This window comes from Schistocerca gregaria, chromosome X, assembly GCF_023897955.1.
Source record: "Schistocerca gregaria isolate iqSchGreg1 chromosome X, iqSchGreg1.2, whole genome shotgun sequence".
In the NCBI taxonomy this organism is placed as follows: domain Eukaryota; kingdom Metazoa; phylum Arthropoda; class Insecta; order Orthoptera; family Acrididae; genus Schistocerca; species Schistocerca gregaria.
Genome location: NC_064931.1, coordinates 669,654,425 through 669,669,122, shown reverse-complemented (window position 1 = coordinate 669,669,122; position 14,698 = coordinate 669,654,425). Strand labels below are relative to the sequence as shown.

The window sequence follows — 14,698 nt, the reverse complement described above, 5'->3', positions numbered from 1 at the left end:
TAAAAGTTTCTGAAATCTCTATTTTTTATATCACACTATTTCTATTAAAAGTTTGATATACACATTTTACTACCACAGTACAATATTCAACTGATCACAAATAATAACTCTATGAATTTGTACGGGGGACAGGAACTTAAAGTAAGTTACACATGGCTTCCCGCGCATTGGGCAACATTGGCGGCTCATTGTCAGAAGAAAATGAATGTTTTGAGTTTACTGCAGACACAGTTGTGTTGCGGCAAGGTTCATCTATGTCTACACGAATCCTCTGCAATTTACAATTAAGTGCGTGGCAAAGGTTAAAAAGTGCATCGAAGTATGGGAGTGAAATGACGCCGCAACAGGGAACGTACTCCAAAGTTGATGTATGCGGGACAGAACGACTCTTATGTGCAAAATGTATAAACTGCACACAGGTCTGTCGTGAAATTCTGGCAGTATGTGGACCAAATCGAATCTCGCTTCCAGTCGTAGTGAAATGGTGCCAACAATTTGACCAAGCCCGCACGGGTGTGGGTGATGCTGCTCGGAAAGGTAGGCCATAGACATCGATCATAGACGACAACGTCCAGGCGATCGAGGAATTGATTCTCAGCAATTGCACATTTTGCTACGTTGATAACGTTCACTCAGCTGTTATAGAATGGCTACGTAACCTTACGAGGCGATTTCTGAAGTCGAAGAATTGAAGAATTGGGAGAACGTTCCAACCGTAGTTTATAGAGACTTTGCGACTACGTTGGAAAATAGTGTCCTGTATCTGTGTCACTTTGAAGTAAAATGCAGCATTCAGTGAAAGTTATTTGACCTTCCACAATAATGTGTAACTTACTTTTTGAAGTCCCCTAGCACATCAGGTAACAATCAGAAAGATTTATTTCCAGAAGATCTGATGCGATACAGAAACTTTTGTTATAGGCAGAAAGTTATATAAACTTTAATTGTTACATTTATTTCTGATTATGCTGTGGCTCGAAAATCCACAGCACATTTGTAAGTTAATGACAACACATATCAGTTGTCCTGCTACAGAAATGTATCGCCGATTAATAATTTCAAGTGTTGTGTTTCTGATTATGGGTTTATACATTGTTGATCAAATTCATCACTTATGAAAAAGTGAAAGTCGTGAACACGTTGCGAGAAAGAGAGATTGAGATTGTAGAACCACATGATACTGAGATTTAAGCGTTCTAGTATTATATAACATATCTTTATGTTTTGTAATAACGATTTTAAACTGTCAACACTTAATGGCACGTCCTTCGAGAATCTAAGGCGACCACTGAATATTGAAGAGCGTCGCGGACAAAGCTGTCAGATAAGGATACTACATATTTCATTCAGTTCGAAATCTTCCAGCACCATATGTTTATTGCTTACTAACTTCTCCGTTTTCAGTTGGCCCCGTCAGCTCAGAGTTTAATTGTACGTGACCAGGCTACGATTTGGTCGCTTGGATACTAAAGTCCTCCCTGGTATATTGCTCCTGGGGGCTCGACTCTGAGCTCCTCAACTGCCCAGTGAGTCAACTTGGCACACGCCTATTAACCTTAGAACAGTATCTTAAATATGCAACCGACTTCATTTCAGACCAATTGACAGAAAAAGATGAACGACAGGCATGGCCTTCAAGGTTCAAATCGAGCGGAACAGTGTTTTGTTATTGTGTTGTGTTCACATTCGGATTCTACTCTCGTCCGAAAAAGAACCGACACACACATTTTTATACATTACTCCCGTCCAACATCAGCACGACAATTTAATAGAGAATGTAGTCCTATCTTTCTTCAAAACTTTCTACCAGAGCAGAATCTCTCCATTTCAAACCCACTTCATTGTCGGCAACATGCGAAACAAAAGATAAGTTCAAATGGCTCTGAGCACTATAAGACTTTAAATCTGTCGTCATCAATCCTCTAGGACTTAGAACTACTTAAACCTAACTAACCTAAGGATATCACACACATCCATGCCCGAGGCAGGATTCGAACCTGCGACCGTAGCAGTCGCGCGGTTCCGGACTGAAGCGCCTAGAACCGCTTGGCCACCGCGGCCGGCTAGTCATAGTGGATCCAAAGACCTATCTAGGGTACAGTTCTAAGTCTGCCCAAGAATCTGTTCTCACTCATCGCTTCTTTCACTTCTGGCAATTGTTTGTACGTGTGATAATAGCCACGCCGCATTATGGTTCAGAGGCAACACTGAAATACAGGTCTCCTTTTCAGTGGTGGGTCAGTCAGTACAAAGGTCAGTATAAGGAAATAACATACCTCCGGTAGAGGCAGGCCGAATACCTTCTTCAGTGTCGAACCAATCTTTGGGATGAGGATAGCTTTCTCTTTTATTTAGACACAACCCGCTATTAATATGTTTACTAGTGGAAAAAGATGTGTTTAATTTGCTCTTTCGCTCTACTTCAGCAGGAAAGAGTTGGTATTCTCCAACAGTAGTCCATTCCCTCCCCGTATAACGTGGCTGAGACATCGATAAGCAAACATCCGTTTCCGCACAATTCACGTTACATCTTTTCAATTAACCACTGACTTCGCATTAAAATTCCTGAATTTATTTCTATTCTATGTGAAAATTATGAAACACCGCTGAATGATTTCATAATATGTCAATTTCACGGTCGCGACGAGTACTGTGTACGAAACACAACACTATACGGAAGGGTCAGTGCATCACAGTAGTGATTAAAGATGCTCTCCCAGAATTACTGCCTTTTCCATAACTCTTTTCGAATGGTTTATGATAATCGTGATAGCCTCTTAGGTCGTCTGTCGCATTAGACAGCGGCTGATGCTGACCCATAACTGGCTCGAGATGAAAAAATATCAGTTCGCACATCTATATTAAGATTTTTGCATTTTGCCTAAATCACTCTAGAATAACACCGCGACGGTTCCCCGAAAAGCGCGGTCGATGCTTTCATGGTTGCTTGTTAAACTAGGGATATTGTTTACAATTGGTTTGTCGTCGGCCGGGCGTTAAACCTCGAAAAGATCGTCAATTAAAGACCGTGATGTCACGCAGGTACGGGTCGAAAGGTTCTCTTATCTTATCAGTGTTGTCGTATCAGCCTGTGTAAGCGTCCGAATACAAGTCGTATGAGCAAACTCGATTGAACTGTACTTTGCACCTTGCATTCTGGACAACAGGAGTTCAACGAATTTGTTCCCAATTCAATTGTTCAGGTGTGTGGTAGATTTCTTGGAAGGTTCATACGAATTTTAAGTTTTTTGCTCACCTCTAACATGGCTGTACATGTAACAGCCACCATTTCGATTCACGGAACGAAACAAACCTGACTGACGGAACATTTCAATACCTAACGAGTTACTTTAGGATCTAGACGTGAGGAAAGATTAACGAACGTTAGTCTGCTTAGTGAAACTGAAAGAATTGCACAATGAGATGAACAGATGTGGCAGCTTTATTCAATGCAATAACTACACTGAATTCGCCATGATTTATGTATACAGTTCCAACCGTTTACATACATGCCAGAGTCCCTGGAAATTAAAAAAGGAATTTTTGTCTTAATTTTCATAGCCAGATGAAAAAAAATGGCTCTGAGCACTATGGGACTTAACATCTATGGTCATCAGTCCCCTAGAACGTAGAACTACTTAAACCTAACTAACCTAAGGACACCACACAACACCCGGTTATCACGAGGCAGAGAAAATTCCTGACCCCCCCGGGAATCGAACCCGGAAACCCGGGCGTGGGAAGCGTGAACGCTACCGCACGACCACGAGCTGCGGACTAGCCAGATGAAGAGTGGGAAATGGACAAATGGGGTATCAAATTGACCATCACGAGATATAGTTTTGCAAAAAAGGAGATATTTGATGTGCCATTTGTATGATACTTGAAATCATGTATAATAAGTGAGATGCCAATTGAGAATTTAAAGTTCCGCCAGATAAATATCTTATGGTACTCTCAAAAATTCTGATATTCTAAGTTGAGCATTGCACTTCAAATTCTCAATCTGTACCTAACATGAACCATGGACCTTGCCGTTGGTGGGGAGGCTTGCGTGCCCCAGCGATACAGATAGCAGTACCGTAGGTGCAACTACAACGGAGGGGTATCTGTTGAGAGGCCAGACAAACGCGTGGTTCCTGAAGAGGGGCAGCAGCCTTTTCAGTAGTTGCAAGGGCAACAGTCTGGATGATTGACTGATCTGGCCTTGTAACAATAACCAAAACGGCCTGGCTGTGCTGGTACTGCGAACGGCTGAAAGCAAGGGGAAACTACGGCCGTAATTTATCCCGAGGGCATGCAGCTTTACTGTATGATTAAATGATGATGGCGTCCTCTTGGGTAAATTATTACGGAGGTAAAATATTCCCCCATTCGGATCTCCGGGAGGAGACTACTCAAGAGGATGTCGTCATCAGGAGAAAGAAAACTGGTGTTCTACGGATCGGAGCGTGGAATGTCAGATCCCTTAATCGGGCAGGTAGGTTAGAAAATTTAAAAAGGAAATGGATAGGTTAAAGTTAGATATAGTGGGAATTAGTGAAGTTCGGTGGCAGGAGGAACAAGACTTTTGGTCAGGTGACTACAGGGTTATAAACACAAAATCAAATAGGGGTAATGCAGGAGTAGGTTTAATAATGAATAGGAAAATAGGAATGCGGGTAAGCTACTACAAACAGCATAGTGAACGCATTATTGTGGCCAAGATAGATACGAAGCCCACACCTACTACAGTAATACAAGTTTATATGCCAACTAGCTCTGCAGATGACGAAGAAATTGAAGAAATGCATGATGAAATAAAAGAAATTATTCAGATAGTGAAGGGAGACGAAAATTTAATAGTAATGGGTGACTGGAATTCGAGTGTAGGAAAAGGGAGAGAAGGAAACATAGTAGGTGAATATGGATTGGGGCTAAGAAATGAAAGAGGAAGCCGCCTGGTAGAATTTTGCACAGAGCACAACTTAATCATAACTAACACTTGGTTCAAGAATCATAAAAGAAGGCTGTATACATGGAAGAAGCCTGGAGATACCGACAGGTTTCAGATGGATTATATCATGGTAATACAGAGATTTAGGAACCAGGTTTTAAATTGTAAGACATTTCCAGGGGCAGATGTGGACACTGACCACAATCTATTGGTTATGACCTGTAGATTAAAACTGAAGAAACTGCGAAAAGGTGGGAATTTAAAAAGGAGATGGGACCTGGATAAACTGAAAGAACCAGAGGTTGTACAGAGTTTCAGGGAGAGCATAAGGGAACAATTGACAGGAATTGGAGAAAGAAATACAGTAGAAGAAGAATGGGTAGCTTTGAGGGATGAAGTAGTGAAGGCAGCAGGGGATCAAGTAGGTAAAAAGACGAGGGCTAGTAGAAATCCTTGGGTAACAGAAGAAATATTGAATTTAATCGATGAAAGGAGAAAATATAAAAATGCAGTAAATGAAGCAGGCAAAAAGGAATACAAACGTCTCAAAAATGAGATCGACAGGAAGTGCAAAATGGCTAAGCAGGGATGGCTAGAGGACAAATGTAAGGATTTAGAGGCTTATCTCACTAGGGGTAAGATAGATACTGGCTGCAGGAAAATTAAAGAGACCTTTGGAGATAAGAGAACCACTTGTATGAACATCAAGAGGTCAGATGGAAACTCAGTCCTAAGCAAAGAAAGGAAAGCAGAAAGGTGAAAGGAGTATATAGAGGGTCTATACAAGGGTGATGTACTTGAGGACAATATTATGGAAATGGAAGAAGATGTAGATGAAGATGAAATGGGAGATACGATACTGCGTGAAGAGTTTGACAGAGCACTGAAAGACCTGAGTCGAAACAAGGCCCCCGGAGTAGACAACATTCCATTGGAACTACTGACGGCCTTGGGAGAGCCAGTCCTGACAAAACTCTACCATCTGGTGAGCAAGAGGTATGAAACAGGCGAAATATCCTCAGACTTCAAGAAGAATATAATAATTGCAATCCCAAAGAAAGCAGGTGTTGGCAGATGTGAAAATTACCGAACTATCAGTTTAATAAGTCACAGCTGCAAAATACTAACGCGAATTCTTTACAGACGAATGGAAAAACTAGTAGAAGCCTACCTCGGGGAAGATCAGTTTCGATCCCGTAGAAATATTGGAACACGTGAGGCAATACTGACCCTACGACTTATCTTAGAAGCTAGATTAAGGAAGGACAAACCTACGTTTCTAGCATTTGTAGACGTAGAGAAAGCTTTTGACAATGTTGACTGGAATACTCTCTTTCAAATTCTGAAGGTGGCAGGGGTAAAATATAGAGAGCGACAGGCTATTTGCAATTTGTACAGAAACCAGATGGCAGTTATAAGAGTCGAGGGACATGAAAGGGAAGCAGTGGTTGGGAAGGTTGTGAGACAGGGTTGTAGTCTCTCCCCGATGTTATTCAATCTGTATATTGAGCAAGCAGTAAAGGAAACAAAAGAAAAGTTTGGAGTGGGTATTAAAATACGTGGACAAGAAATAAAAACTTTGAGGTTCGCCGATGACATTGTAATTCTGTCAGAGACAGCAAAGGACTTGGAAGAGCAGTTAAACGGAATGGATAGGGTCTTGTAATGAGGATATAAGATGAACTTTCAACAAAAGCAAAACGAGGATATGGAATGTAGTCGAATTAGGTCGGGTGATGGTGAGGGAAATACACTCCTGGAAATTGAAATAAGAACACCGTGAATTCATTGTCCCAGGAAGGGGAAACTTTATTGACACATTCCTGGGGTCAGATACATCACATGATCACACTGACAGAACCACAGGCACATAAACACAGGCAACAGAGCATGCACAATGTTGGCACTAGTACAGTGTATATCCACCTTTCGCAGCAATGCGGGCTGCTATTCTCCCATGGAGACGATCGTAGAGATGTTGGATGTAGTCCTGTGGAACGGCTTGCCATGCCATTTCCACCTGGCGCCTCAGTTGGACCAGCGTTCGTGCTGGATGTGCAGACCCCGTGAGACGACGTTTCATCCAGTCCCAAACATGCTCAATGGGGGACAGATCCGGAGATCTTGCTGGCCAGGGTAGTTGACTTACACCTTCTAGAGCACGTTGGGTGCCACGGGATACATGTGGACATGCATTGTCCTGTTGGAACAGCAAGTTCCCTTGCCGGTCTAGGAATGGTAGAACGATGGGTTCGATGACGGTTTGGATGTATCGTGCACTATTCAGTGTCCCCTCGACGATCACCAGAGGTGTACGGCCAGTGTAGCAGATCGCTCCCCACACCATGATGCCGGGTGTTGGCCCTGTGTGCCTCGGTCGTATGCAGTCCTGATTGTGGCGCTCACCTGCACGGCGCCAAACACGCATACGACCATCATTGGCACCAAGGCAGAAGCGACTCTCATCTCTGAAGACGACACGTCTCCATTCGTCCCTCCATTCACGCCTGTCGCGACACCACTGGAGGCGGGCTGCACGATGTTGGGGCGTGAGCGGAAGACGGCCTAACAGTGTGCGGGACCGTAGCCCAGCTTCATGGAGACGGTTGCGAATGGTCCTCGCCGATACCCCAGGAGCAACAGTGTCCCTAATTTGCTGGGAAGTGGCGGTGCGGTCCCCTACGGCACTGCGTAGGATCCTACGGTCTTGGCGTGCATCCGTGCGTCGCTGCGGTCCGGTCCCAGGTCGACGGGCACGTGCACCTTCCGCCGACCACTGGCGACAACATCGATGTACTGTGGAGACCTCACGCCCCACGTGTTGAGCAATTCGGCGGTACGTCCACCCGGCCTCCCGCATGCTCACTATACGCCCTCGCTCAAAGTCCGTCAACTGAACATACGGTTCACGTCCACGCTGTCGCGGCATGCTTCCAGTGTTAAAGACTGCGATGGAGCTCCGTATGCCACGGCAAACTGGCTGACACTGACGGAGGCGGTGCACAAATGCTGCGCAGCTAGCGCCATTCGACGGCCAACACCGCGGTTCCTGGTGTGTCCGCTGTGCCGTGCGTGTGATCATTGCTTGTACAGCCCCCTCCATTTCCAGGAGTGTAGATTAGGAAATGAGACACTTAAAGTAGTGAAGGAGTTTTGCTATTTGGGGAGCAAAATAACCGATGATGGTCGAAGTAGAGAGGATATCAAATGTAGACTGGCAATGGCAAGGAAAACGTTTCTGAAGAAGAGAAATTTGTTAACATCAAGTATAGATGTAAGTGTCAGGAAATCATTTCTGGAAGTATTTGTATGGAGTGTAGCCATGTATGGAAGTGAAACATGGACGATAAATAGTTTGGACAAGAAGAGAATAGAAGCTTTCGAAATGTGGTGCTACAGAAGAATGCTGAAGATTAGATGGGTAGATCACATAACTAATGAGGAAGTGTTGAACAGGATTGGGGAGAAGAGAAGTTTGTGGCACAACTTGACCAGAAGAAGGGATAGGTTGGTAGGACATGTTCTGAGGCATCAAGGGATCCCAAAGTTAGCATTGGAGGGCAGCGTGGAGGGTAAAAATTGTAGAGGGAGACCAAGAGATGAGTACACTAAGCAGATTCAAAAGGGTGTAGGTTGCAGTAGGTACTAGGAGATGAAGCAGCTTGCACAGGATAGAGTAGCATGGAGAGCTGCATCAAACCAGTCTCAGGACTGAAGACCACAACAAAAACAACAACAACAACTGTCTCCTACACTGTCGGGCTGGAGCGTGGTTTTCAAGCAGTTTCCTTCCCTCGTTTAGGCACACTGCGCTGGTTTCCAATCTTCGCCTCAGAAAATACTATAACACAGGAATTTCGTCTACGCGATTTACTAACAGTTGGCGCACGCGTCTTCTCCTCCTTCGGATAGCTGGCTAGTGTGGCCATAGTAAGGGTACTCAACCACCAAGCCAAAATAAGTAACTAACTACCAAATCACGATATAAGAGCGAATCCTGTTTCTACGAGACAACGGTAGGAAGAAGAGGAGGAGGAAGGAGGAGGAGAAGGTGATGAAAGAGTAACAATTTTAGTGATGTTTTAGACTCTTACGTGGGCGAGAGCTGAACATATGACACGATTTGGCTCATATTCTGCATTTTCAAATCTTTAACATAGGACTTGTATTTAGACAAAGCTTTCTTCCATGCACCATTCTCATCCTTACCTTATGTAAAACAATTGTGTTAAGATAGTCCGACCATGTGTGCAAACGTATAAAAAGAGCTTTAAAAGGGCGCACCGCCAATCGGCGTAGGTACGTTCATTCATGCACAGATACACATAACAGAGACTTTAGTCGTCAATAATATATTATCCTCCACTATTTACAACAGTCTGCCAATGCTGGGGTAACTTTTAGAGAGCGGAAAAGATGGAAAACTGAGAGCGCAAGATCGGGCGAATAAGGTGGATGCGAAATGACACCCCAACCCAATTCCTGTTCCACCAGCAGCATAACATTATCTATTGTGGATGCCCGCAGGTCTTTGTACGGAGACTTGCTGCTTTGTTTGGGCTTAACCATTCCATGCTTTTCCTTATTTTAGCATAAAGATAACGTTTTTAGTCCCCAGTAACGATACAGGATAGGACTGGTCGGTGTTGTTCACGTGCCATTTGATGGAGAGCAAGCACAGACGTACATATGGCCACTCTCTAATTTTTGAGATTTTTGCTTGGAGCATGCAGTACTCGTAGACCCGATTATTGAACCTTCTCCCTTGCATGCAAATGTCGTACGGTGGTGGAATGATCAGTTCATCACATCTGCCAGTTCTCAAATACACTGACGTGAACCATTGTGGATTAATACGTTTAAACGATCTTCATCAAACCCTGATGGTCTTCCCGAACGAGGAGAATTACTAATGTCAATACGGTCCTCTTTAAAACGATAAAACCATTTCCTTGTCGTGCTGTGTCCAATGGTATTATCCCCACACACGGCGCAAATGTCTCTGGCTACCTCCGTTGCTGTCACCCCTCTACTGAACTCAAACAGAAGAGTGTGTCGGAAACCCACTATGTCCAAATGACAAAGTGAGAATATGTGTAAACTCAAATAGCGACACTCACCTACAAATAAAAAATGATAATCGATAAGTAAATCCATAGCAGCCGGAATACCAAAATGCAAAACAAAAACGTTACGAACTTATGCACCAAACTAATAATTTTTGTTATTATGCAAGTCTTCACTAAGGGATACTAGTCAAAAGTTCTACTGTATAATTTATTCTTGTTCTATATCTGTTCATTGAGTGTCACAAAAACGTCCTAACTTAGAATCTTTCAAAACGGACCTCAAAAAACTCAATTCTTTTACCCACGCCGTATCTTCGATTAACACGATAGGGTTATTACAACCGCATTCACGACGAGTGGTATTTAGCTCCCGCCTGGCCTTTCTAATTCATGTTTTCTGGGCTTTCCATAAAGCACAAAAAAGCGAAAGTCGGGGTGGTTTCTTAAGCATGCCACGAATGATTGTTTCTATGGTTGAATGACACTTCATTTTTAATTACTTGAACGAGCCATTACTTTCTAACCCTCCTACTTTTTTCCTTACACGCTGTCACGTACAGTGGCCACTGATGATCCACGACTAATTTACGTTGACCGTTTTATAAATAGTCTATCACGCAATCGATCTGGATTCAAAGTGTCTGTAAACGCTAACGCCGCCACTGAAAGATGACATGCATGGAACAGTCGTCCCGTGTGCGAACGTAAGCTGCGTCCACATGAACTGGAAAGCGGTCCGGCCCATTCACATGTCTACGCGACATTGCCTCGCCATAGCGCTAGTCTGTGGAAAGATCGCAGAGGTCTCAGAAGTGCGTGTACATGTATCGTCGTGCCGAAGGCCACGTCGCTAGCACTCAGTGGACCTCGGCGCGTTTTCGCGGGTGTCGGTAGCTATTCGCCTCGGCGTAAACAATGCTGTGGCCGGATTTCACGGCCCGATGCGCGCGCACTCAATCGGCTCGGACAGCCTTCGGAAAAGCGAAAATGCACTTCACGGGAGGCCACGGGATCAGCCGGAACACGCTGGTAGCTGCTACGCCGGCGCGTGACTCAAATACAAGTTCCTGCAGTGAGAAGCTCGCCTTTAGGAAGAGAATAAGATCACGTGCCGGATTGCAACACGCACAAAAGAGAGCGCAGGACCGTACGTAACAGTCCTAAACGAAAGTCAACCTAAAAATTCGAACTGTGTCACAATATACACTGTTTATTGAGATGTCAGCGGCGTTGAAAATTCCAGTTGTGAGATGTTAAAATGGGGAAGAGACGGTGGTGATGGCAAGCTAACTGACGTCTTGTGGGTGCAATTCTATGCATATGGGTGATAGCTAGCAAGAGTGGGCTGACGAGACCTTCAACAAACAATGAATGCGATGTGGGTATTAGCGACAAACAGAATGAAGTAAAGGCCGCGGAAACAAGGGAAGGTAACTATTTTCACATTTTTTGACGTTCTCCTACCGAAGGCCTACTCTTTGCAGTATTCATAATCTTTTTCGTCTTAAACGTCGTATTTAGAAGGCTAAATACTAACCTGGAGTACTTGATAAAGTATTCTGCTGTATGTATATACATGTCAGATGAGCAGAAATTTACTATTTTTTGGTTCATCGAAACCGCTCTAGAGCGATACAATTGGCTCTAAATGATCCTGCCATAACACTCTGATGTAATACGGGAAGTATGTGCTCTTGATAAGCTAAGTAAGAACAATTTTAAGCCGACTCCCTATACTCTAAATACTGACGAATGAAAGCTCACGGCTGATTTTTGCTTTAGAAAAAGGAACTGACTGAAATCAGCTAAGGGAAGTGAAACTGTGGAGTACGAACAAACGTATCGGTAAAATAATAGCCCCTTGTACAGGATGCAACGTATGGAACGAAAGAAATCAACAGCACCATCAGTGTCGTGCGGATGTGGATACACATGGGTCTCGATTTCTCTGCGAGTTCCCCAACCCATTTACGTAAAGGTCTTTTACATGTTCTTCTTTTCTTCTTAGAGTTCATCCTGTAGAATGCGGGGTCCGCTGTACTCAACTTTGTCAAATTTATTTTAACTTTTCGGATGGATGCTCTTTCTCTCACCGCAGTCGTCAGTTACCTCAGGAGGGAAGCCGTGTGTCACTTGTCCGTGTATTGTGTAAACTTTGTTCTACGTGTGATCGTATTTTAACTGGTTGTGTGCTACATTTTTCCAGGTGAAATTGGTGGTGAGTCCAGCATTTGCGTAAACCAGCGTGGGAAACCGTCTAAAAAGCACAGGCTGCCCGGTGCGCTAGCCACTGTCTTTAAATCGGCACGTAGATACGATCCGGGTGTAAAGACCTTTGACGTTACTGTTTTTTGTATTCAGTCTTAGGATTTCCCCCTCCACTGACACAGATATATGTGCTGGCTCCAATTCTGTTCAATATAGAACTAACCTGTAGCACCCAACAGCACAATCTTCTCGTACGCCTGTGATCTTCTCTAGCCACCGGCACAATTTTGAATCAGTGGAGAATACCCACACGAATGCCCTTCAACAAATTTCCAGACACTAAAACACAAACCAACTTAAAACAAATTCTTTAAAGACACAACTATTGCTTTCCATTTCAGAAACAGGGAAATAGTCGCAAATTAAAGATGGCATGGCCGCAGGTCGAAGTGGAACACTGTGAGACCCAGAAATATCTAAGAGTGACATTGTGAGAGGTCTTTTTCTTTCAAGAAGCACTTTATGAACAGCAAGCCGAAAGTTGCCCCAGGAACTCTACGAACCTCTGCAATGGCACTATGCTATTCTGCGGCACAATATGCATGTCATGTTTGGTATAACTCAGTTCGTGAGAAACAGCTGGACATAGTTCTCAATGGCACCTACAGACAGGTTGCTTGAAGTCCACTCCAGTTTAATAGCTTTACCACTCGCAGGAACAGCACCGCTTCCTATTCGAAGAGAAATACGTGCGAATGACGAAAGAAAGAAAGTGGAACAGGAGAGAACCCATCCTTTGTATGGGCACGAACCGCACCCTCCCGAACTCGAGAAGGAGAACCGCTGCTGTGATAGCTAGGCTGCAATATAGAGGCCTACGACCTACCTCCCCCCAAGCTGAGAAAGAGTTTCAGAAACTCTGTCTCCTGCCTATGATGAGAAATCGGCGACATGGAAGTCCCTGAACAGAGTGAGTTCTGATTTGGCAAGATGGGACTGAAATGATCAAAATAATATTCAGTGCCACTGTAGAGATCACCAGACTGTTCATCATATGCTTCAGTGCTGACTCTGTCCACCTCCTGCACAGAAGATGAACTTCATCAAGGATCAGAAAATGCATTGGAAGTGGTCCAGCTTTGGCCAAAAGTAATATAGTCATAACTGCGTGTAATGTATACGTTTCTGATCGAGCTTCCCTAAAGATAACTAAGAGGCACTATAATTTTAGACATAGTGTCTTCAGGGAAAGCAACAACAGAATACAGACAAACATTAAAAAGAATAGTCGAGGCAGCATATTATTTTTGTTTTACGACGTGTTCGATTTTACGCCATTCTCAGACAATTTAGTTTCTTTGGAACATCAAAGTCACAGAAGGAAGTCGCCTCGACTTCAACGCAACTGAAAAGTTTGATGATTGTGTAAAATCGAGCTAGGCATTAAGTAACAATAAAGAGCATTAAATTTATAAATAACAGAATTTGTGATTACCAACCGTTAGAAAACGTTTCAAGTTTACAGAATTAATCGTGGTATGACAAGTATCTAGAAAGAGGAGGTGATAGGGAATCTGAAGGCTAGGTCACGTCAGCGTGAGGAATGTGAGGGTCGTTGTTCAGTCTCCTTATCGAAGTGAGAAGTCCTTAACCGGCGAGTCCACCTGGAGGCTGCTGGAAGACAAGTGTATTACTTAAGACTAGGAGGAGCGCACTTGCGGAACAAGTTCCGCCTTGCCTGTTTTAGCTGTAACAGAAACTACCTGAGACTAGCCTAGAAGAGTAAGCAAATCTATCGCTGCCCCACCGGTCCGGTGGTGAAATAGCTAAGTCTCACAAGGAACCCTGAAGGCAAAGGACTGAAAGTTAAGAGTTTAACGCCTCATTGACATCGAGGTCATTAGAGCCCGAGCACTAGCGCAGTTAAACAAGGCTGGGGAAGGAAATCGTCTATAGCCATTTCGAAGGAATCATCCCAGCATTGTCCGCCTCCCTAGCTGAGTGATTAGGGAGGCGGAATGCCATGCAAGCGGCCCGGGTCGATTCCCTGCTGGGTCGGAGATTTTCTCTGCTCGGGGACTGGGTGTTGTGTTGTCTTCATCGTCACATCATCCTCATCGACACGCCAGTCGCCGAAGTGGCGTCAACTAAAAAGACTTGCACCGGGCAACCGGTGTACCCGACGGGAGGCCGTAGTCACATGACATTTCATTTCATTCCAGCATTCGCTTGGAGTGATTTGGCGAATCCACAAAAAACGTAAATTCGGATGTCCAGAGGAGGCTTTCAAACCCATACGAATCCAGTGTCTCAGTCACTGCTCTCGATAGATCGGTACGTGATTCCAATATTGGTATTGTTTTCCAACTCTGAATGTCACTGGATCGCCAAAGATAACAGGAGCAAATCGACAGTAAGGGTCGTACACCTTTCCCATATAAAGAAGAAAACCATGTATTTCGAGTGACACTGTGAAATTTTCGAT

The 14,698-nt window shown here is 44.0% G+C and overlaps 1 protein-coding gene across 5 annotated transcripts in view; it reads right to left on the bottom strand.

Annotated features, from left to right (window-relative positions):
- The window catches only part of LOC126297635 (probable nuclear hormone receptor HR3), a 517,590-nt gene that overhangs the window by 107,238 nt on the left and 395,654 nt on the right, over positions 1 to 14,698 (bottom strand). The window lies entirely within an intron of this gene.